Here is a 25146-nt window from a genome sequence, read left to right as displayed (position 1 = left end):
TGGCAGCAGCATGAGGAGGCGGTATAGGGGCCCATGGCAGATTAGGGGCCTGGCAGAAGCTATGGGAGGCCCGTAATCTGAGAGGACCCTATGTCAAAAAATTCAACACACCAGCAGTGTGAGGAGACCTGAAAGTGGCACACGGCATGAGACACTGTGGACCTGGCAGCAGCATGAGGAGGCGGTACAGGGGCCCATGGCAGATTAGGGGCCTGGCAGCAGCTATAGGAGGCCCGTAATCTGCCAGCACCCTATGACAAAAAATGGAACACACCAGCAGTGTGAGGAGACCTGAAAGTGGCACATGGCAGAGTGTGGCGATGGAGACAGCAGCAATGGGAGGCCGTACAGGGACCCATGACAGACTCTGGACCTGGCAGCAGCATGAGGAGGTGGTATAGGGGCCCATGGCAGATTAGGGGCCTGGCAGCAGCTATGGGAGGCCCGTAATCTGCCAGCACCCTATGTCAAAAAATTCAACACACCAGCAGTGTGAGGAGACCTGAAAGTGGCACACGGCATGAGACACTGTGGACCTGGCAGCAGCATGAGGAGGCGGTACAGGGGCCCATGGCAGATTAGGGGCCTGGCAGCAGCTATAGGAGGCCCGTAATCTGCCAGCACCCTATGACAAAAAATGGAACACACCAGCTGTCAGGAATCAAGGAGTGACCAGAAAGGTGTGGACTGACACAGGGAAACGCAGGTAATATAATACAGATTATTAGCCACCCCAATATATATCTATATAAACGCACAGTGAACAAACTAACCTTCCACTAATCTTAGGAGGTGCAGGAACACAGGCGTAGTCAGGGCTGGAGAGGTGGAATGGTCAGGCCGGACGTAGGGTTCTGTAACGACTGCCTGGTGGTACCTCTAGCGGTCCTCAGGGCAGGATTCCCCAGGGCGCGGAGTCTAAGTCCCAGTCTGCTATTCACCAGGGCCCCTGATGGTAAGGATGGACTAGGAGCAGACAGGAACCAGGTCGCGGCCCCTGAGTACACCTGCTAGTGATAGAGGGATCCGCCAGAGGTATGTGCAAGTACGGCTGGATCCGTGCAGGATGGATGGATGGCAGAGTAGTGAGCGTGGTCAGACGGGCCAAGTCAGCAACGTGCGGGCAGCAAGGTATCAAAGGAGCAGGCAGAGAATGGTCAAGGTCACCAGCCGGGTTCAGTAATTCACGGACAGCGCAGTACAGAGAATCAGGCAGAAGGATGGTCAGGGATGAGCCAGTAGTCAGAACAGGAGACGGTCAACAGGAATCAGGATCAGGCAGGGTCGGCAACAAGGTATCTTCTCACAGGAACTAGGAACAGGATACAGGGGCTCATGGGAAAACATACACCAAGGCCCAGAGCACAGGCCTGGTCATGCCTTATATACACCTTTCTGTAATCAGCCCCAGGTTTGGCTGATTGTGAGCTTCTGGCTGCTAAGAGCACCCGCTGGTCAGCTCTGGTACTGCAGCCCACACGGCAGGAGAGTCCCACCACCAGTGCTGAGAGCACCCGCTGGTCAGCTCTGGTACTGCAGCCCACAGGGCAGGAGAGTCCCACCACCAGTGCTGAGAGCACCCGCTGGTCAGCTCTGGTACTGCAGCCCACACAGCAGGAGAGTCCCACCACCAGTGCTGAATCCATTCCTGACACCAGCAGTGTGAGGAGACCTGAAAGTGGCACATGGCAGAGTGTGGCGATGGAGACAGCAGCAATGGGAGGCCGTACAGGGACCCATAACAGACTCTGGACCTGGCAGCAGCATGAGGAGGCGGTATAGGGGCCCATGGCAGATTAGGGGCCTGGCAGCAGCTATGGGAGGCCCGTAATCTGCCAGCACCCTATGTCAAAAAATTCAACACACCAGCAGTGTGAGGAGACCTGAAAGTGGCACATGGCATGAGACACTGTGGACCTGGCAGCAGCATGAGGAGGCGGTACAGGGGCCCATGGCAGATTAGGGGCCTGGCAGCAGCTATGGGAGGCCCGTAATCTGCCAGCACCCTATGACAAAAAATGGAACACACCAGCAGTGTGAGGAGACCTGAAAGTGGCACATGGCAGAGTGTGGCGATGGAGACAGCAGCAATGGGAGGCCGTACAGGGACCCATGAGAGACTCTGGACCTGGCAGCAGCATGAGGAGGCGGTACAGGGGCCCATGGCAGATTAGGGGCCTGGCAGCAGCAATGGGAGGCCCGTAATCTGCCAGCACCCTATGACAAAAAATGGAACACACCAGCAGTGTGTGAGGAGACCTGAAAGTGGCACATGGCAGAGTGTGGCGATGGAGACAGCAGCAATGGGAGGCGGTTCAGGGACCCATGAGACACTGTGGACCTGGCAGCAGCATGAGGAGGCGGTACAGGGGCCCATGGCAGCTTAAGGCCTGGCAGCAGCAATGGGAGGCCCGAATGGCGACGCTGCATATGCTGACGCAACGCTGTAGTCCCAACATTGGCCCCCTGGCCACACTTGACTTTCTGGCCACATAGTCGACATACGGCTACGTTTACTTCCTCGGGCGGCTTGACGAAAAATTGCCACACCGCCGAGTATGAAACTTTGCCCCCACTACTCCTCACTGGCTGACTGCTACTTCCTCCGTGCACACCGGCACCACTACTGGCCGTGGTAGGCTGCAGTGGAGCTGGTGCTCTACTCCGTGGCCATTTGCCTCCACTGACACTGCTGCGACCCTGCTGCCTCCTGGCAGCAGCAATGGGAGGCCGTACAGGGACCCATGACACACTCTGGACCTGGCAGCAGCATGAAGAGGCGGTACAGGGGCCCATGGCAGATTAGGGGCCTGGCAGCAGCTATGGGAGGCCCGTAATCTGCCAGCACCCTATGACAAAAAAATGGAACACACCAGCAGTGTGAGGAGACCTGAAAGTGGCACATGGCAGAGTGTGGCGATGGAGACAGCAGCAATGGGAGGCCGTACAGGGACCCATGAGACACTGTGGACCTGGCAGCAGCATGAGGAGGCGGTACTGGGGCCCATGGCAGATTAGGGGCCTGGCAGCAGCAATGGGAGGCCCGTAATCTGCCAGCACCCTATGACAAAAAATGGAACACACCAGCAGTATGTGAGGAGACCTGAAAGTGGCACATGGCATGAGACACTGTGGACCTGGCAGCAGCATGAGGAGGCGGTACAGGGGCCCATGGCAGATTAGGGGCCTGGCAGCAGCTATGGGAGGCCCGTAATCTGCCAGCACCCTATGACAAAAAATGGAACACACCAGCAGTGTGAGGAGACCTGAAAGTGGCACATGGCAGAGTGTGGCGATGGAGACAGCAGCAATGGGAGGCCGTACAGGGACCCATGAGACACTGTGGACCTGGCAGCAGCATGAGGAGGCGGTACTGGGGCCCATGGCAGATTAGAGGCCTGGCAGCAGCAATGGGAGGCCCGTAATCTGCCAGCACCCTATGACAAAAAATGGAACACACCAGCAGTGTGTGAGGAGACCTGAAAGTGGCACATGGCAGAGTGTGGCGATGGAGACAGCAGCAATGGGAGGCCGTACAGGGACCCATGAGAGACTCTGGACTTCGCAGCAGCATGAGGAGGCGGTATAGGGGCCCATGGCAGATTAGGGGCCTGGCAGCAGCTATGGGAGGCCCGTAATCTGCCAGCACCCTATGACAAAAAATGGAACACACCAGCAGTGTGAGGAGACCTGAAAGTGGCACATGGCATGAGACACTGTGGACCTGGCAGCAGCATGAGGAGGCGGTACAGGGGCCCATGGCAGATTAGGGGCCTGGCAGCAGCTATGGGAGGCCCGTAATCTGCCAGCACCCTATGACAAAAAATGGAACACACCAGCAGTGTGAGGAGACCTGAAAGTGGCACATGGCAGAGTGTGGCGATGGAGACAGCAGCAATGGGAGGCCGTACAGGGACCCATGAGACACTTTGGACCTGGCAGCAGCATGAGGAGGCGCTATAGGGGCCCATGGCAGATTAGGGGCCTGGCAGCAGCAATGGGAGGCCCGTAATCTGCCAGCACCCTATGTCAAAAAAATTGAACACACCAGCAGTGTGTGAGGAGACCTGAAAGTGGCACATGGCAGAGTGTGGCGATGGAGACAGCAGCAATGGGAGGCCGTACAGGGACCCATGAGAGACTCTGGACTTCGCAGCAGCATGAGGAGGCGGTATAGGGGCCCATGGCAGATTAGGGGCCTGGCAGCAGCTATGGGAGGCCCGTAATCTGCCAGCACCCTATGACAAAAAATGGAACACACCAGCAGTGTGAGGAGACCTGAAAGTGGCACATGGCATGAGACACTGTGGACCTGGCAGCAGCATGAGGAGGCGGTACAGGGGCCCATGGCAGATTAGGGGCCTGGCAGCAGCTATGGGAGGCCCGTAATCTGCCAGCACCCTATGACAAAAAATGGAACACACCAGCAGTGTGTAAGGAGACCTGAAAGTGGCACATGGCAGAGTGTGGCGATGGAGACAACCCACCGACTGTTTTGCTCGCTGCCAAGCTGCCACCCTCTTCTCCTGATGATGCGGAAGCAATAGCCTGATGACGACGAGGCTGCCAAGTGCGATCAGCCTCATCATCATCAATTAGGGTCTCCGCCTCACTACTAGCCCCCTCGGCTGCGTGTGGGTCAGGAGACAGACCAGTCTCTAGACCGGCTCCCGAGCCACTCTCCTCGCCACTACTTCTTCGCCTGGCTGCTGAAGAGGCGGATGTCTCCCCCCTGTTCCTGACCGCCCTCTGTTAGCTCTTCCTCACTGTACTGGATGACACCGGGAGCACTGGCCTCTGGCTGCGAATAGTGCTGCCTCGACCCCTTCCTCTGCTGCCACGTCTGCTCGCTCCTAAAACATTGCCTCCTCTGCCACTCCTCTGCATGTTGTCTGACATACTCTTTAATTCAACGATTCTGTGTCCCTGAGTAACAATTCTGTGTCTGTCCCTGAGTAACAATTCTGTGTCCCTGAGTAACGTTTCTGTGGCCCTAAGTAACAGTTCTGTGGCCCTCAGTAACAATTCTGTGTCCCTCAGTAACAATTCTGTGTCCCTCAGTAACAATTCTGTGTCTGTCCCTGAGTAACAATTCTGTGTCCCTCAGTAACAATTCTGTGTCCCTCAGTAACAATTCTGTGTCCCTGAGTAACAATTCTGTGTCTGTCCCTGAGTAAGAATTCTGTGTCTGTCCCTGAGTAACAATTCTGTGTCCCTAAGTAACGTTTCTGTTGCCCTAAGTAACGTTTCTGTGGCCCTAAGTAACGTTTCTGTGGCCCTAAGTAACGATTCTGTGTCCCTCAGTAACAATTCTGTGTCCCTCAGTAACAATTCTGTGTCCCTGAGTAACAATTCTGTGTCTGTCCCTGAGTAAGAATTCTGTGTCTGTCCCTGATTAACAATTCTGTGTCCCTGAGTAACGTTTCTGTGGCCCTAAGTAACAGTTCTGTGGCCCTCAGTAACAATTCTGTGTCCCTCAGTAACAATTCTGTGTCCCTCAGTAACAATTCTGTGTCTGTCCCTGAGTAACAATTCTGTGTCTGTCCCTGAGTAACAATTCTGTGTCCCTGAGTAACGTTTCTGTGGTCCTAAGTAACAGTTCTGTGGCCCTCAGTAACAATTCTGTGTCCCTCAGTAACAATTCTGTGTCTGTCCCTGAGTAATAATTCTGTGTCTGTCCCTGAGTAAGAATTCTGTGTCCCTCAGTAACAATTCTGTGTCCCTCAGTAACAATTCTGTGTCCCTCAGTAACAATTCTGTGTCCCTGAGTAACAATTCTGTGTCCCTGAGTAACAATTCTGTGTCCCTCAGTAACAATTCTGTGTCCCTCAGTAACAATTCTGTGTCCCTGAGTAACAATTCTGTGTCTGTCCCTGAGTAACAATTCTGTGTCTGTCCCTGAGTAACAATTCTGTGGCCCTAAGTAACGTTTCTGTGGCCCTAAGTAACGTTTCTGTGGCCCTAAGTAACGATTCTGTGGCCCTCAGTAACAATTCTGTGTCTGTCCCTAAGTAACAATTCTGTGGCTCTAAGTAATGTTTCTGTGGCCCTAAGTAACGATTCTGTGGCCCTCAGTAACAAATCTGTGTCCCTCAGTAACAATTCTGTGTCTGTCCCTAAGTAACAATTCTGTGGCCCTAAGTAACGATTCTGTGGCCCTAAGTAACGATTCTGTGGCCCTCAGTAACAAATCTGTGTCCCTCAGTAACAATTCTGTGTCTGTCCCTAAGTAACAATTCTGTGGCCCTAAGTAACGTTTCTGTGGCCCTAAGTAACGATTCTGTGGCCCTCAGTAACAATTCTGTATCCCTCAGTAACAATTCTGTCTGTCCCTGAGTAACAATTCTGTGTCCCTAAGTAACGTTTCTGTGGCCCTAACTAACGATTCTGTGGCCCTAAGTAAACGTTTCTGTGGCCCTAAGTAACGATTCTGTGGCCCTAACTAACGTTTCTCTGTCCCTAACTCTCTCCCTGCATACAGCCAGGTCTGCCTCTGTTGAATGACTGGAGGCAAATGGAGAATTCTAAAATGGCCGCCATTTATAGCTCGACCATTACACTGTGCTGGCTGGCTGGCTGCTGATTGGCTAATGCGATCACATGTCATGAATGAATGCATTATGGGTCAGCGCGCCTTGTCTGCGCGCCTTCCCAGACATCCCCGCTCCGTTGCCGCACATGTCACCGCCATTTTAGGAAAAATTTCGATTCCGAAGTCTGCTTATTTTCGGATTCGACGCGAATCGAAATTTTCCTAATATTCGAAACGAATTCCACTTCGCCTACTTCGATTCGCTCATCTCTAATTGTAACAAGACATATAAAACCATTGTATCAAAAGTAGTGATCTCAGAGAACAACAAGAAAGGAAGAAAAGAAAAAAAGGAAAGTGAAGTGGAATAAAAAGATAAACGAAGAAAGAGAGAAAGAATAATGGATAAAAATATTTGTAAAAAAATAATAATTATGAAAAATTTTTAAATGAAAAATAGAATAACAAACACAGATAAAGGCAAATAAATATCCCAAGAAGGTATGAGATAAGAAGCCACATTTGTAAATAATCAAAATTTAAATATAAATATATGCAAAAAACGCATACAAATACGCATAACAAAAAACAAAAAAAAATGCATGTCTACTTGGGATAAAGTATAAAATCACAAAAAACCATACATATTCAGACCGGGTTATATCAAAACGGCAGAAAAAAAAATTATATATATATATATCAAAAGTAACGCATTGAAAAACAATGCATCAAAAACACAAAAGGAACGCATAAAAAAAAAAAGGAAAATCCCAAAGGGAAAAAAGAGATGGTATTAAAGATGTGTGTACACATGAATATGCACATGTAAGGTACATGATGTGTCCAAATGAACGTGCATCCAAATAATTATGTAAAAAGTATGGCATGCATTTGTATTCAGCCCCCCTGAGTCAATACTTTATAGAACCACCTTTCGCTGCAATTACAGCTGCAAGTCTATTTGTGAATGTCTTTACCAGAATTCAACATCTAGAGAGTGACATTTTTGCCCATTCTTCTTTGCAAAACAGCTCAAGCTCTGTCAGATTGGATGGAGAGTGTCTGTGAACAATTTTCAAGTCTTGCCTCAGATTCTCAATTCCATTTAGGTCTGGACTTTGACTGGGCCATTCTAACACATGAATATGATTTGACCTAAACTAATTCATTGTAGCTCTGGCTGTATCTTTAGGGTCATTGTCCTGCTGGAAGGTGAACCCCCGCCCCAATGTCAAGTCTTTTGCAGACTCTAACAAGTTTTCTTCTAAGATTGCCCTGTATTTGGCTCCATCCATCTTTCCATCAACTCTGACCAGCTTCCTAGTCCCTGCTGAAGAAAAGCATCCCAACATGATGCTGCCACTACCATGTTTCACGGCGGGGATGGTGTGTTCATGGTGATGTGCAGTGTTAGTTTTTCCCCACACATAGCATTTTGCTTTTAGGCCAAAAAGTTAAATTTTGGTCTCGTCTGACCAGAGCACCTTCTTCCACATGTTTTCTGTGTCCCCCACATGGCTTCTCACAAACTGAAAATGGGATTTAAGGTTTTCTTTCAACAATGGCTTTCTTCTTTCCACTCTTCCATAAAGACCAGATTTGGCACGACTAATAGTTTTCCTGTGGACAGATTCTCCCCACTCAGCTGTGAATCTCTGCAGCTCCTCCAGAATTACCATTGGGCTTCTTGGTTGCTTCTCTGATTAATGCTTTCCTTGCCAAGCCTGTCAGTTTAGGTGGTTGGCCATGTCTTGGTAGGTTTGCAATTGTGCTATACTCTTTCCATCTTCAAATGATGGATTGAACAGTGCTCTGTGAGATGTTCAAATATGGGATATTTTTTATAACCTAACCCTGCTTTAAACTTCTCAACATCTTTATCCCTGACCTGTCTTGTGTGTTCCTTGGCCTTCTAGATGCTTTTTGTTCACTAATGTTCTCTAACAAACCTCTGAGGACTTCACAGAACAGCTGTATGTATGCTGAGATTAAATTACACACATTTAATAATTAGGTGACTTCTGAAGGTAATTGGTTCCACTAGATTTTAGTTAGGGGTATCAAAGTAAAGGGGGCTGAATACAAATGCATGTCATACTTTTCAGATATTAATTGGCAAAATATTTTGAAAACCATTTATCATTTTCTTCTACTTCACAATTATGTGCCACTTTGTGTTGGTCTATCACATAAAATCCCAGTAAAATACATTTAAATTTTTGGCTGTAATTTGACAAAATGTGGAAAATTTCAAGGGGTATGAATACTTTTTCAAGGCACTGTATATGATATTTCAGATGGCAAAGCTAAAATAAGGTTTGTGAAGATATAGAAAGAAATACACTTTGCTGGTAAAGTAGAAACCACCATGAATTGATTATATTTAGCTCAAATTCCACTTGCATGGTATTTAATAAGAGAATGAGGCCTTTGAGTATTTGTTGGAAGTAGGGGGAGCTTTTCCTACCAGAATACCTAAATATATAATTGGATTGGTTGAAATAGGTTTTGAATGAGCTTGTGGATGTGAGTCTGTATGCTTACCTGATTAGTAGTAATGAGTGAACTACCTGAGTTGGTTCATGGGTAGATTCATGAATTCAGGCTGAAATCTGCAAATGCCAAGCACAGCGCCCATACTCCCCTGAAGTCTATGGAAGATGAATTGTGTATTTTTTTAAATCAAAATTCTGTATTTTTTCAAGGCCAGTTTGCAAGATTTTAATTTAAAAAAAGGCAGGGGTAGCTGGTCACTGCCATGAGGGACATGCATCAATGCAAAAAAAGTATTAAAAAATACAATTCATCACGTAACGAATCTTTTAATGCAGCTTAATGAGCAACATTAAAAATACACAATTCCCTTAAGTAAAATGCTTAGGGGATGCTCCAAACCTGCACGTTAAGTGGCCTAATTGTAGCATGGACACCAGAAAAAGTGACATTTAAAAAAAAAAAACTCTATTGACACTAAGGGGTTTATTTACTAAAGCTGGAGAGTCCAAAATCAGACTCCCTTCTGCATAGAAACCAATCAGCTTCTAACCTCAGCTTGTTCAATGAAGCTTTGGCAATGAAACCTGGAAGCTGATTGGTTTCTATGCAGAAGGGAGTCTGATTTTGGACTCTCGAACTTTAGTAAATAAACCCCTAAATGACAATTCTTTCCCCACCGGCTTCTGTTTGTAGATACCGGGTTCCCCTAGCAAGCTACTTTATCCAAATGCTGACAGGGAGAAGGGTCTTCCTACACCCCTTGCTGAGTGGATGTGGAGGTTTGCGGAGGTGGAACTTATAATCTCTTTTAGATAAGTGGTCCCTATATATCCTCCCCTCCCACCTAAATAAATTAGTAAGGGATACATAGTACCCCATGTTACCCATTCACACAGAAAGTAAAATAGTGCATAAACAAACATACATCGTGAAAAAGTCCTATATTAAGAAAAAAAAATCAATGAATAAACATTGTCCCCCAATTTAAATTCAAAGCCAATCACACCATCCGGCGATATAGATCTATCATCAAACAATGAGCAATGCCCCAACAACCCATGCCACAATGAAATTCTCCCATCGCACTCTCACTGCAAATTACAGTTTCCTGGCTAACTGCTGAATGTCAACAAATGTCCAGGTATGCTGGGTGACATTATTGGTATCACCCAGCATATCCGCAAGCTTGTTTAAAATGTAAAACTAGCCAGTGGGTGTCGTTTTGTGGTTGTATGTATAGTTACAAAATGAATAGCATCAAGGTGAAATAGCCAATGGTTCAGGCAGACAAACTGACCAAATTTGGTTATTTGGTTCCCCCAGTTGACGAATCTTGAACAGCTAGAGTTTGGGTTGTCAACTCAAACCCAAAGCTCATCCCTACTGCCTAGTGACCACACTTGTCCTGACCTTGACCCTTCTTGTCCTGACCTTGAATAAACACTGTCTGCCATGACCTTGCTTTAAATTTGGACTTTGACTTTGCTCTACATTTTTTCTTTGATGCCCGACAGTGACCACTGACATAACTCCAGAGCTTCCATCTCTTCCATTTTTACTGGTACTGTGGCTAGATTTGACCTCTACTTGAACGTTGACAACTCTTTGTTGAAAACTTTGCTGATGTGCAGTGTGTCTGAATACACCAAGACTTGCTCTGTTTGTAATGTTTCTAGCCTGTCAGTTGGGAAATAGCCACAATGAGCCACCATTATAATCATGTTAGTAATTCTTGGGAACAATCAAGTACCAGACTATGCTAATAAAGTGTTCCCAAATAGTATAAAGAAGCCTTCAATCTACAGCCATACAAACCCATACATATACAGAATAAGTCCTGTTTGGCTATTGCACCTACAGTATCTGTTTTTGAACTATTGAGAAGAACTGGAGAAAACTAACAAAATCTTGAGGAGAAACCACAAAATTCCTAAGTGGGAGTTTGTCCTGGGAGCTACTATTTAACTACTAAGTCATTGTCATGTCATTCTATAGATATTAAAGACACAACATGAGCATTTGATCAGGATTGATAGTTAGAGTAGCTTGATAACTGACATGCGTCTATTGACATATTGACAAAATAAAAGAAACGACTAAAGAAATATGTGTACAATTAAAAAAACTCTAGTTAACCTAAGGCAAAGTTCTAAAAATGTTTATAAAGGGTGGTCTGATTTAATTTATTGGATAATAATAAAAATGTTTTCAACAACTAGCTAAGCATAGTAAGTACTGTATTATTATTTGAAGTGATTGTGAAGTTGATTTTTTTTTAAATAGCAAACATGTTACACTTACCTGCTTTGTGGAATAGAATTACACAGAGTGGCCCCAGTCCTTGTCTTCTGGGACCCCTCTTGGCTCTGTCTCTGCTGGGTGTGCAACCATAGGTAGCCACTTCCTATTGTGGTACACATGCAGGCTTGATTCCAAGCCACTTTGCCTGCATCCATGGACCCAGACAGCACGGATCAGCCCAGTTCCCCACTCCTTCATCACTGTATTTGACTGACAGCTGCATTAGCCAATGGCTCCCACTGCCTCAGCAAACCCTCTGACAGCAGGGAGAGAGGACAGATGGGCTCAGTGTTGGATCGTGAAAGGGCTCAGGTAAGTATTGGAAGGGGTGAGTGAGTAATATTATTACCTAAACATTTTTTACCTTAATGCAGGGAATGCATTAACCACTTGGTAATCGTGCTATAGCCGAATGACGGCTACAACACGGTTACCCAGTTCTGGGACGGCAATATGACGTCCTTCCAGAATGCGCCCCCAGGAGCGCACCCCCAGGAGCGCGCACCCAAGTTTTCTTTTGTTCAGTCCTTCAGGAATCACTAAATTTCCACATCTATGATACATGTGGATGGCCAAACCTGGGGTTCTGGCTATTGTATTCTGACAACTGGCACCTGTAGTTGTCAGAATACCCAAACAGTGCCTGGCTGAAATTTTTGCAGAGCTTCTTTGACAAAAAAGGTAATTGAAAAATTAACTCGTCAGCCTTGTGGTGCTAACACGTCCACCTGTACAGCAAGACTCAAAGGGCTTGATATGGATGGAAGGGGGGACCCCATGCCGTTTTTTTAAATTATTTTTTAATTGCTTGCAATTCTTTCTTTTACATTCAGCTGTCAGTGGGAATTCCGCTGACAGCTGAAACATGATGCATGCTTTTCACTACTAAAATTCCGCATAACTTGATAAAATCGTGTGGTATTTTAGTAGCCTTTGTAGTGGATTCGAATGGGGTTTTTTAAAAAAATGCTATGCGGTATCCTACCGCATACTCGGATGCGGTAGGATACTGCTTAGTGAATTGTGCCCTGGATATGGACCAGTCAAAAAATGCTTCTAAATGCAAACGCTTATAAACGCGGTTAGCCGAGTTTACAAGCGTTTGGCGTTTGAAACGCTGATAAAATCTACTCCTGAACACAAGTTTGGTGAGTTCAAAAAAACGACTGTAAACTCAACTGCCTGTAAACAACATAGTGTACATGGACACATAGGAAACATTAGGGAGAGTTCAAGAGCTGCTGAAAAAAACACAGAAAAGCTCCTGAACGTGAGTTTATCAGCTGCAGTGTACATGAACCCTTAGTTATCTTTAATTCCTGGTATATTCTGTTTGGGATGCTAAAAATCTTAATTTTATTATGTAGCATTCCCATGTCGGCAACTTCTGGCTCAGCCAGTGGTGTAGCGTGGGGGTGCAGCTGGTGCGGTCGCCTCAGGTGCAATATTTAGAATGGTGCACTTTTGGGTGCTTTCCAACAGATTCCTGGTGGTACCAGTGCTAGAAGCCCTGATCCCCAGCTAGGTAAATAGTGGGAGAGGCTGCTGGGCAGACATTAGTGGAGTTATGCAGTGTCTGGACGGTGCTCTGGAGCTGGGGCTGATTTTAAGTGTGCACCCTGGACACCTCCTCCCCCTCCTCTCTGCACTTCACTGCAAAGATGGACACCTGTTCCAGGCAGTGGCACTGAGCAGCCAAGGAGCCAGTATTCCACAGATAAGGTTAACATACCAGGCAAACATTGGGGCTGTGTCAGGGAGAGGGTGAGCAGGATGGGAATAGATCAGGTGGAAGGTGGGCGGTGTGCTCTGCTGCTCCTAACACCGATATCACAGGAACAGGCTGGTCTGTATGGCAGGGATCAATGGCAGCCATCGCTCCTCAGAGCCCTCTGCAAGGGGCACTCTGGAGATACTATCTTAGTGCCTACAGGGTGCCCCTTACATCCTCCTTCAGAGTGTTCCCTTAGTGCCTCTTGGGTGCTCCTTTAAATCCTCCAGAGTGCCCCTTTACATTCTCCAGAGTGCCCCCTTAGTAGTACTAAAGGGGCACTTTGGAGAATGGAAGGGGGCACTCTGGAGGATGTAAGGAAACTAACATAGTACCTCTGAAATCCCCCTAAATCAACCAGAGTACCCCTTGCAACATCCTCCAGAGTACCTCCTTATATCCTCCAGAGTGCCCCCTTAGTACAGTAAGAGGGCACTCTGGAGGCACTAAGGGGGCACTCTGGAGGAGGATGTAAGGAGGCACTCTGGAGGATGTAAAGGGGCACCCTGGAGGCACGAAGGGAGCACTCTGGAGGAACTAAGGGGGCACTCTGGAGGAGTATGCAAGGGGCACTCTGGAGGATGTTGTAATGGGCACTCTGGTGGATGTAAGGGGGTACTGTGGTATACTGTATATAAAGGGGCACTCTGGAGGTACTATGTTAGTACCCTTAGATTCCCCAGAGTGCCCCCTTTCATCCTCCAAAATGCTCCTTTAGAACTACTAAGGGGGCACTCTGGAAAATGTAAGGGGCACTGTGGAGGATGTAAGGGGGCACTCTGAAGGTACTAAGTTAATACCCTTAGATCTTCCAGAGTGCACCCTTTCATCCTCCAAAGTATCCCTTTAGTATTACTAAGGGGGCACTCTGGAGGGAGTGCTAAAAGTCCACAGGTTAGGATGCTCAAATTACTTGCCTTACCCCAGGTGCTGACACCCCATGCTATGCCACCGGGCTTAGCTGCTGTGAGTTTAACTGCTCATACAGTGATAATAGGGGGTCACCCAGTCTTTATTTAGAGAAAAGAATACAGGAATTTTTCTAAATGGAGGAGTAGAAGATTAAGTGACCCACTGTCATCAGAAAAAGATCAAAGCTGACAGTGGAATGAGGAATACTATATAAAGAATTTGTAGCATTCCCAACAACCTTCAGGGCGTAGTACACCAAGATTATAAGTAAGCAAGCTGGGCCCAGCACACAGCAATAATCATTTTTCCCTGTGGTTCATCTTTTTAGACTTTATCCTGGACCATCACAAAGGAAGAAAAGAAGAGATAGAGAATTTGATCTCCCCTTTCTTCCCAGAGTTCCAACCTGCACCCCCTGTCTATGTGACTCTAGACAACATCTCAGTTATATAGTTACATTATACATTGTAGAAAAGGTTGGAAAAAGACACAGGTCTCTTCAGTCCAATCTATGTGTGAATGTGTGTCAGTTTGTGTATTTGTCAGTATTTACTGTATATCGATATATATTGTATTGATAGAGGAAGACATCTGATAGTTTTTTGAATTAGTCATTACTCACTCTAATGCCACTACTTGTGGCCATGTGTGATCATCAGCGACCTAAGATTATACTGTATAAGATTACACAATCCCTTATTGATTAATTTGTAGATAGTGATCATGTCTCCTCTTCTCTAATGTAAAAAAAGTTTAATGTATTTAATTGTACCTCTAATTTGAGGTCCTCCAACCCCCTTATTCATTGTGTTGTCTTTTTCTGGGCCTTTCCAATTCTAGGCAACCTTTCTATTGATTGGTTGGCTGTATACTCAAGATGAGACTCAACCAGTGTTTCTGAGTACAGAAAAAAAAACTGCCTTTGCCATACATCTTGCAAAGTCTTGTAGTGTATATGCAGGATTTGCCAGGAAGGCGCTGGATGAAGTAGCCCTCACAGGATGTATCTGAGAGGTCCTGCCTACATCACCAGTTTTTTTGCCATAGAAACTAAGTCAATTCTATATCAGAATGCAGAGCTATATGCAACATTGATTATTTTTCTGTTGTGGGAAAGGGCCCCTCTAAACCCTTGTCTGTTAAGGTTTCATGAGCTCTGCTGTCTGGAATGCTCTTCTAAAGATCACTGTTGACTTCCTTGCCAACTTGAACACTCTCTTTGGACCTCTCTCAATTACAAGGTGGTTCACCTATTTTCAACTACAGCTCTTTGGACATTTTATGGTTTTCTCTGCATTCTCTGTAATGTTAAAGCTAACCGCCAATTATATTTTTTCAGCTTTGGACAAAGTATTAAAGAGTTAAAATTGAAAATGAGCCCATTGGGAGATTGATCCTCACCTTTTGTTGTTCTGTGGTGCCTGTATAATAAATAAAGGACCATAGGTGAGAGGGGCTTGGTAAAGTGTGGCTTTTATAGGAAAAAACTTCAGTTGCCTATATCTCTAGGCCATCACACAACCTCTTTTTATATATTTTAATCATTTTCCCATTTTGAATTGGCAATATTGTGACAGGTTTATTTTAAAGGAAGATTGAATGCAATACATTCCATATCATTAGTACTCTAGACTCAGATTTTAGTGCAGGAGTTCTTAAAACTTTTATGACTACACACCCCCAATGGATTGTCCATTATGTCTCTATTCTCCCTTCACTAGACTATCAAGATACAGTTACTGACAATGTTACTCACATGCCATCTGACACATGAAGTTGATTTATCCACTTGGATTTCAGGCTCAATAATTTAGAGGGTCCTGAATAATTTTTTTTTTATTATTCAGAGATCTTAGCCCATACTATCCTCATGTGGTACCCCTACCCTCAAGGGGAATAAAAAAACATAATTAAGTGTTCTTGCATGGCAAGACCACTTACTGTTATCTCACATATATATTCTTATTATTATAGCCAAATTTATCACCCTAACTCCTCCCACAGGTTTTATACTACATAGACAGTAATATACCAAAACGTGTGGATTGTTCCCGATTGGTGTGCTATTACTTTGTGGAACGTTTGTCCGAATGGTTCACAAAATATCGGCGTTTTTGTGGTGAAATTGGTCCCATAGGAATGAATGGCGGAATGTTCAAAACTAGAGTGGGAGCTGACAAAAGCTAGAGTGTGAGCTGAAAAATCAGGACATGATTTCTAAACTGCCATCACTGCCTCATTTTCAAGCCCACCTACACAAATCTTATATCAAATGTTCAGCTATCCCTGCTGCCACTAAAAATGTCCACGGCTAAGCCATAGTCCTGTTAGTTATCACAATATGACCATTTGTTTGCAACTCACACCCCCCATTGACATTCATTGAAACTGCACTCTATCCATCTCAAATTTGAAGGGCAATTTCTAAACTGCGACTGTGCCTTCATTTTCAATATGTCAGAGACATACTATGCATCAAAATTTAGGTCTGGGTCTTTTGATTCTCACAATATTAAGCTCTTTGGTGTAGGATTTATAATTTTTAAACTACAACCATTTGAAGATGGCAACCGCCAGTGAAGTGAGCAAGTTGGAGCAGTTTGTTTTTAACCGCTCTTCTCTGCCCTTGCAGTAGAGTGAGTTGCCATAGGAACCGAGGTGTGTGAGCAGGCAGCAGAGTGACAAAAGCTAGAGTGTGAGTTGTAGACTACTGGTGGAGGCAAGAACACTTCACACAATTTCCCCAGAAATTGTAGCTTTTCTAGTTAAGCATTACTGTTTAAGTGGATTCCCCAAAAGCAGGCTAGTGTTTGCTTTTTCTATTGTTGCACTAGATCATTAAATGTTCATATACTACATTTCTTTGCCTTAAATGCCTTCAATTTGTTAGTTTCATGACAGGTTTAGCTCATCTGCAAGGAGCACAATGTGTTGAGTTATTCTGACAAACATATTGCATATTAATACATGCTAAAGATACATTTTTACGAACTTATCTCGTAAAGCTTATTACAGATTGCTAAAATGCTAGGATGCTAAAATAAATCTAGTATATTTTTAAGTTCTGAATCTGAATACTTGCTAAGTTATGGAAACATAATAAACTATCTCATACAAGAAGACAGTGAGTTCAATTATAGAAATGAGCTGCTATTGATACAGTTTGAAAACTGTAATTTAATACCCCTCTTCATACGCTTATTAAGAATAATAAAATTCAAAACCAATCTGCATCTGAAAAAATATTGTATTTTATTAGCTTATTTTTTCCATGGTGTCTCCCAAGTGCTGACTGCACAGCTATAGATCAAGTCCTTCTTATTTTCTTCAATATCTTCTCTTTTCTTTCTTGCAAAATAATTTTTAACAAACAAATACAGTCAGTAATGGTAATCAACATTAAAGTTCAAGCTACGATATGTAAGCTGTTTATTATCAAAAGAATTAGGTCAGACTCTGACCACAACATATCTAAAAACACTGGATCCTTTTGGAGGTACTTATTCACTGTAAACCATTTAAATGTTGGATTAAGGAACATTTTTCTATGAATGCTTAAAATAAATAAAACATTACTCTTTAAAACATGTTTTGCACTAGACAATACTGGGGTTGATTTACTAAAAAAGGAGCAAAATCTGCACAGTTGTGCGTGGTAGCCAATCAGCTTCTAACTTCAGTTTGTGCAGTTAAGCTGGAAAAAACTGGAAGGTGATTGGTTTCTATGCAAAGCTGCACCAGATTTTGCGCTCTCCATTTTTAGTAAATCAACCCCATTAACTTTTCAACACAAAACACTTGAGTAACCAAAATCTGGAACATCCCAAATTTTGAGCAGTTGGGCATGGAAACCATTCAGCTTCTTTCTTCAGTTTGTTTAGTTAAGCTTTGAAAATGAAAGATAGGAGCTGATTGGTTGCCATGTATAACTGATTCAGATTCTTGCTGCTCCAGTTTTGAAAAATTACCCTCTCTGTATTGCTACACAAATACTCAAATCTCTACACTTTAGCCCATTTTTTTCCTTCTTCTGAAAATTAGATGTTGCAGCCAGGCAAGACTGAGAGGCAACACACAAGGGGTGGACCCAACTTTGGTCACTAAGTGGCAGCTGATTCCTAGTTATTGCATTTTATGTGCCACGTGAGATCAGTGACCATACTTTGGATATATATGAATGAATATAGCAGCAAATGCCAAAGACATGCAAGTAGGTTAATTGGATCCTGTCTAAATTGTCCCTAATATATGTATGTATAAATGTAAGTTAGGGACCTTAGATTGTACGCCCCTTGAGGGTTAGGGACTGATGTGAATGTTCAATATATATGTGTAAAGTGCTGCGTAAATTGACAGCACTATATAAGTACCTGAAATAAATAAATAAATGTCAATGAATCCAGAAAAAAACTATAGAGGAATTAATGCATTTGTTTCATTTATTTTATTCAGATGATGTCACGTGATGCAATAGTGGTTCGGGACCATGGGGAAATGAATTCATTTTTCAAATTATTATTATTATACAGGATTTATATAGCGCCAACAGTTTGCTCAGTGCTTTACAATATAATGGAAGACAATACAGCAACAATACAGTTCAATACAAGAGGGTTAGGAGTGCCCTGCTCCTTGGAGCTTTTGATCTAAAAGGGACGGGCTAGTGGTACAAAAGGTAGTAACTGTGGGGGATGGACTGATAGGAGGAGTAGAAGATTCCATTATTAGCCGAGGGCAGGATAGGCTTCCCTGAAGAGATAGGTTTTCAGAGATCGCCTAAAAGTGAGCAGAGTGGGCGATAGTCTGATAAATTGGGGTAGAGAGTTCCAGGGGATGGGGGAAGCTCTGGAGAAGTCCTGGAGACGAGCATGAGAGGAGGAGACAAAGGAGCTAGAGAGCAGGAGGTCGTGCCAGGAGTGGAGAGTACGGTTTGGGTGATATTTAGAGACAAGATTGGTGATTTAATTTGGGGCAGAGTTATAAATGGCTTTATATGTTATTGTTAGTGTTTTGAATTTTATCCGTTGGACAATGGGAAGCCAGTAGAAGGATTGGCAGAGAGGGGCGGCAGATACAGAACGATTAGTAAGGAGTCTGGCAGCAGCATTCATGATAGCCTGAAGAGGGGAAAGCTTGCGATGAGGTAGGCCAATGAGGAGGGAGTTACAATCGTCAAGGCGAGAGATAACAAGGGAGTTTGAACATTAGTACAAATTAGTTTGAACATTCGGATTCAGACCAACAAATATACGAAACAAATGCCAAGAACGAATAAGATACAAAAAGAATATGACAAAACAAAATTCCTCAAGGAACAAATGCATCCAAAATTAAATGCAAATTTATAGTGTGCATACATCTAGACCATTGCACAAAACACTGGCAACCATCCCAACCTGTAACCAGCCTTAGCAGTAAGGTGCACATGGAAGGGCAATGCACATCACAAACAAAAAAAAGGATTTCCAAGCTACACTTACCAGCCATCCTGCAAAATAACCAAAAAACGCTGCACTCCGGTAACTCCAGTAAGCCCATGTTGTTTGCCAGGATGATTTGCTTCTGTACTTATCCAGCTAGTTGGTGGGTGCATCTTTGCTACTGTTGCTATTGTCTTCCTAGCCTGACTCCAGAATGTGACACCCATGCAGGGTGAGGGTTTTGGAGGTTCCAGTACAAAGGGAAGACTGATTTACAGTTTTTCCAGGATTGTTAAGGCCTGACAAGGGACCCAGAATTCAGAGGCTATGTGGTAAAGAGCCTCAAACCCTAACTTTGGGTATTTTGGACCTGAAAGGGGTTAACCCTTTTGCAAGAGAGGGCTGAAAAGGGTAGGAAGCATCCAGCATGTGTCCATGAGGTGTTGTGTGGAGCAGGACACACTTGTGAGAAGGAGCTGTATACTGTCGGTTACTGCAACACTGCTAAGCTGTAGTGATCTTTTCTTTGGACCTCTAGAACAGGTGAGAAACCTGGTTGTGGGACAAGGTCTATGCTGGTGGTGAGTCATATCTTTGCTTTTGTAATTCAAGTGTATGGACTATTTGCTTTGTTTATGCAGAAGAAAGTTACTTTGTTTTCCCTATGTCAAGGGAATAAAGACAGTTTTCTTTTAACAACACGACTGGCTGGTGATCCAAACTCCCCTTAACATCACAGGGGGCTGATGGCGGTTGCATGGGTTTTTTTGTTTCTTGTTTTTTAAATGCATTTTATCATTATATTGTATTCTGCTGTAGTTCATATGAGCAGATCATATTATAAGATCCAGCAATCTCGCAAGTGTAAAAAATAAAGATTTAAAGTAGAACTAATAAAATATTGTGAAGATTGGAAAATATTTTTATTGGGTTATTGTTTCATTTTTATCCTAATGATTTTATATTTTCATATCATGTTTTAGCCCTGATGAAGAGGCTGAAGTGTGGACCCTGAAATGCATTGACTCTGGCATTCATTACATGTGGAATAAAACCTTATTGTGGACTCCAAAGTTTTTATGTGGTGCTCCAATCTGCATATCCAGTTATTACATTTATATACCAATATTTACCTGGGAGTTCCCTAGTGCATGGTAACAGTGGACATTTCACACAGTTGCCCCATTGGGACATTACCAGTATAGTTTTGATAAAACTAATCTCATGTACTAAGTAATATCTACCTAAGGTTCTAATGCCATTAGCCTACTACTTTAAGTAGAACTATGGCATACCATTAAAAAGAATGCTTAATAGTACTTAATTATAAGTATATCTATACTTGCATTTTGCCCTTAGTCCCTTAAAAAAAAACACAATCACCTGTTAAGCCAAATGCTTCCTGCAATGGAGTCACAACAAAGCTGATCTGCTCCTGAAGATGGAACAGTGTTGCCACTTACATGTAGGCTGTCTGCTTGCACTACAGTGGGATGAAAATAAGTTGCAAGGGGTACGGTTATCAGCATTACCACTGTTGATTTACCAGCCTGTAGTCTGTCAAACAGCACCCAAGTTGCACTTTTTAACCTTTTACTAACCATTAGTTAACTATAATTAGCCCTAATTAACTTTTTCCTAAACATTTTTCCCAATTATTTTTTTCTACAGGTAAAATGTAATTTTGGTTTTCATTTGCTTTGCTTAATTTTCCAGTGTTGCATTAAAAAAATATTTTTTACATTTTCTAGTATGATTTTTATGCTTTTATTCTATTTAATTTGCAAATAATTTTACCATCCTTCATAGGAGAAATGTAGTGTTATTGTTGAAAATGTGACATATAGTTCAGTTAATGAGTCAGGTAGCTGTAATTATAATATTGCAGCGTTTTGGGATGCAGAAGATCTGTGGCTCCTCATTTCATTAATTATTTCCCTAAGGCATGTTTTGATTAAAGATTTTTGTGTCTATTCCCTTCTCCATTTTCTTAATAATTTTCAGTAGTCGATTATGTATTGTAAATTCCCTATGCTTTTCTATTTCCTGCTCATTTATATTCATGTGATAGCATTCCCGTCACACAATGGATAGATTTGATTGTTTCTTTCTCTGCTAACTTATCATTTCCTGTCACATATTAATAATTTTCTTTATATCTGTTTATGATTTCACAAAATTACCCAAACTAAAATTTATCATCAAATTTACCATCAGCTAAAAGACTATGGCCATGTATGAATTTACTTCATGTGTGTTTTTAACTGAATGAATGTTGGTTCTTATCTTTATATATAAGCATGAGCCCTAATTATTAAACAAAAAAACAAGGCCAGGTGTACAATGGTACACATCAGTAACAAATGAATATAAAGCCTTTTAATATATAGATTGAGCATAGCCTACACACTGAATAGTTTCATTAATCTTCCAGCTAGTGGTGTAGGGAACTCATCCACTACAACTGTATGTGTTGTAGTGATCCTGAAACAAACCTGCTGGTGATGCCAGATCACAGTCCTTTCTGCCTCTCACTTAGAGGATACTTGATATAAAATTATGCCAGTGCTAGAAAGTTTCTCACATTCTCCATTCAGATTCAAACCACATTTGGTTGTTTTAATTGGAGTGGTAACAAAAAAAGCAGAGATAGAGGACATTACAAATGACAGCATAGTTGCCAACATTTAAAAAAAAATTTTAGGGACACTTTTTTTCTGTATGTCCAGAGAGCCAGTGTAGGCGGAGTAGTATGTTAATTAGGGTGGGACATGCATTTATGTGTGGTTTATCCTGGAAAGTAAAGGTAGCTGTATGCTACCCTGAAAAAAGGGGTGTGGATTAAATAAATAATAAATATTGGGCCTGACCTAAAGGGGGTGTGGTTAAGTAGAGTGAGATTTTCTAGGGCTCCCCCATGCAATTTTTCTCTCCACCCCAACATCCCAAAAAACAAATAAACACACACATAGACTTATAGCAAAAAAAATTTAATAATGTAGAACTGGTCCACACTCACTGATTGGTCACTAAAGGTTACAGCACATCAGTACTGCTCACTGATTGGTTGCTGCACATTAGTTGCAGGAAAGGATCAGGGACTGCAAGCATACTACAGGTCTGCAGGCTTAGGTGTGTCCCAATCAGAGTGACCCCATAGAGCAAGTGACCCCATCAGAGAGCAGGTGTCCCTATCAGAGTGATCCCCAGTGACTGCTGCATAAAAAAAAGTACTGCATTTGCATAGACCTTTTTTCCTTTATGCACAATCATGGATACCATAATATGAAGCAATGAGCAGCCAATCAGCAATTACCCTCTGGTCAGCGGGTTGTCTACTTTCAGGCTACCCTGGCTGCACCTCCTGAGTCCTATAGTCGGGTCCAGGGGCGGACTGACAACTCATGGGGCCCCCGAGCAATAGGGGATCATGGGGCCCCTGTGTCCTTGCCTCAAAAAAGCCTATGATAAAAGTACCAGGGGCATCTCATGGGGCCCCCTACTGACCCCGGGCCTTCGGGCAGTGCCTGAGTTTCTAAATGGTCAGTCTGCCCCTGGTCAGGTCTCCACTCTATTTGTGTCCATGCACCTCATCTCTAGTTGTGTCTGCTGCCACTCTGACAGTTCCCTGTGTTGCTGAATCGCTCTGGTCAGCCTGGTCCACTCTGTAATGCTCAAGGCAGGAAACATGGATCACTCGCGGCCACACCCCCTCCCTAGTTCAGCCCAATTACAAAAAGAAGCAGATGACTTCCTGTCATCATTGATTGGCAGTCCCAGGCAGGGGGATCACAGGGGGATAATCGGAACACTGGAAAGAGGATATGCCCTGCGGCTCTGCTGTCTGGCCAGTGGCAGTACATTTATCTAGCCAGCAGCACGCAGCAGCCATCTAATCAATCTTTGACAGGACAGAGCTGATTAATCAGAACAAATCTAAATTTTTGTGACTCAGGACAAGGACTGTCCATGACAGCTGTCAAAATTCCATGAGCGTCCCAGGCATTTCGGGACTGTTGGCAACTATGTGACAGGTTTGAGGAAGTATGCACCTACTACATTATTATTATTATTTATTAATAATAATCTTACTCAGTTTAAGGGATATATTTCCCCATCTGAGCTACAATAACCAACCTTCCTCAGCCGCAATGTAAATTTATTATGATTATACAGGATTTATATAGCGCCAACAGTTTGCATAGGGCTCTACAACATGAGGGCAGACAGTACAGTTACAATACGATTCAGTACAGAGAGCCCTTCTCATTAGAGCTTGCAATCTTTTCATGCATCCTAAAGCTGCAGCCATGTAGTATAATCTTTTCTTGCTGACCTCAGCTAAGACATCTATCCCTATAGTCTTCTACATCACAGATCTTGTCTCCAAATACCACCCAAATCTCTCCGCTCCTCACAAGACCTCCTACTCTCAAGCTCCCTGGTCTCCTCCTCCCATGCCCATCTCCAGGACTTCTCCAGGGCTCTCCCCATCCTCTGGAACTCCCTACCCCAAACCATCAGACCATCACCTACAATGCTCACCTTTAGGTGCACTCTGAAAACCTATCTATTCAGGGAAGCCTACTCCGCCCTCAGCTAATTACTGAACTCCTCCACTCTTCCTACCACTCCATCCCCCACAGCTATTTCCTCCTGTACCAGCAAGGCCTCTGGCTCTGAGGAAGAGGCAAGTCCTCAAAACGCGTCAGCCTTTTGGATGTCTAAACTCCCTATTGCGGACTGTTACTCAGCGCGGTGTTGATCCAGCTGTTCTTTTATGATGTGCCTTGACTATATTGTCGTTTGTGAGTACAACACCTACTTTATTTGTTATTAAACATTTTTTATGGTAATGCACTAGGCCTGTGCGCCCTCTTTTTGTTCTTTCCCCATTTCCTCCTGTACCACTGTCCCCTCCCTCCTAGATTGTAAGCTCCAAGGAGCAGGGCCCTTGAACCCCTCGTGTATTGAATCGTATTGCTACTGTACTGTCTCGTGTATTGTCTCCCACCTTAATGTAAAGCACTGAGCGAACTGTCGGCGCTATATAAAGCCTGTATAATAATAATAATTATGTAAGGGACCTGGATTGGACAGTGGTTCCTGCTAAGCTGCCCCAGGTCCCCCCCCCCCCAGCTTCTTCTTCAGATAGCATATGCACACACTTGTATTTAGGAGGAGAGCTGCTTTATTTAGTCACAGAGACTCCAGGCTTAAGACCCATCTTTTTCACAGTGCTCATGTTTTTCCAGCCCAAGACCCACCTTCTAGAATAAGTAAAATCCACACATGTTGTTTTTTTAACTTTTTTACTAGAAAAGAGTTGACACAACAATTTCACGTTTTCTGTCACTATTCACACTTATGGTGGTTTGTACACTTGTGTTACTGTGTTAAATGCATGTTACTTGACATACCATTGTTTTCAATTGGTCTGTTTCACATATATGCAGTGGGGGAGATTTCCTCAAAGTGGTAAGGCTTTACAGATTAACTATTTAATATTTTTATTATTATTCAGGGCTTATATAGCGCCAACAGTTTGCACAGCACTTTACAATATAAAAAGAATAAAAAGAGGCTGTACGGTTACAATACAATAAAGTACAAGAGGGTTAGGAGGGCCCTGCTCAAAGAAACTTACAATCTAATAGGGCGGGGGCACGTGCTACAAAAGGTAGCCAGGGTAGGAGATAGACAAACTGAGGTAG

This window comes from Staurois parvus, unplaced genomic scaffold, assembly GCF_062004578.1.
Source record: "Staurois parvus isolate SC_StPar_1 unplaced genomic scaffold, SC_StPar_1.0 ptg000533l, whole genome shotgun sequence".
NCBI classification, from domain to species: Eukaryota; Metazoa; Chordata; class Amphibia; order Anura; family Ranidae; genus Staurois; species Staurois parvus.
The sequence above is the reverse complement of the archived record's forward strand: the minus strand, read 5'-3'. Positions refer to the sequence as shown.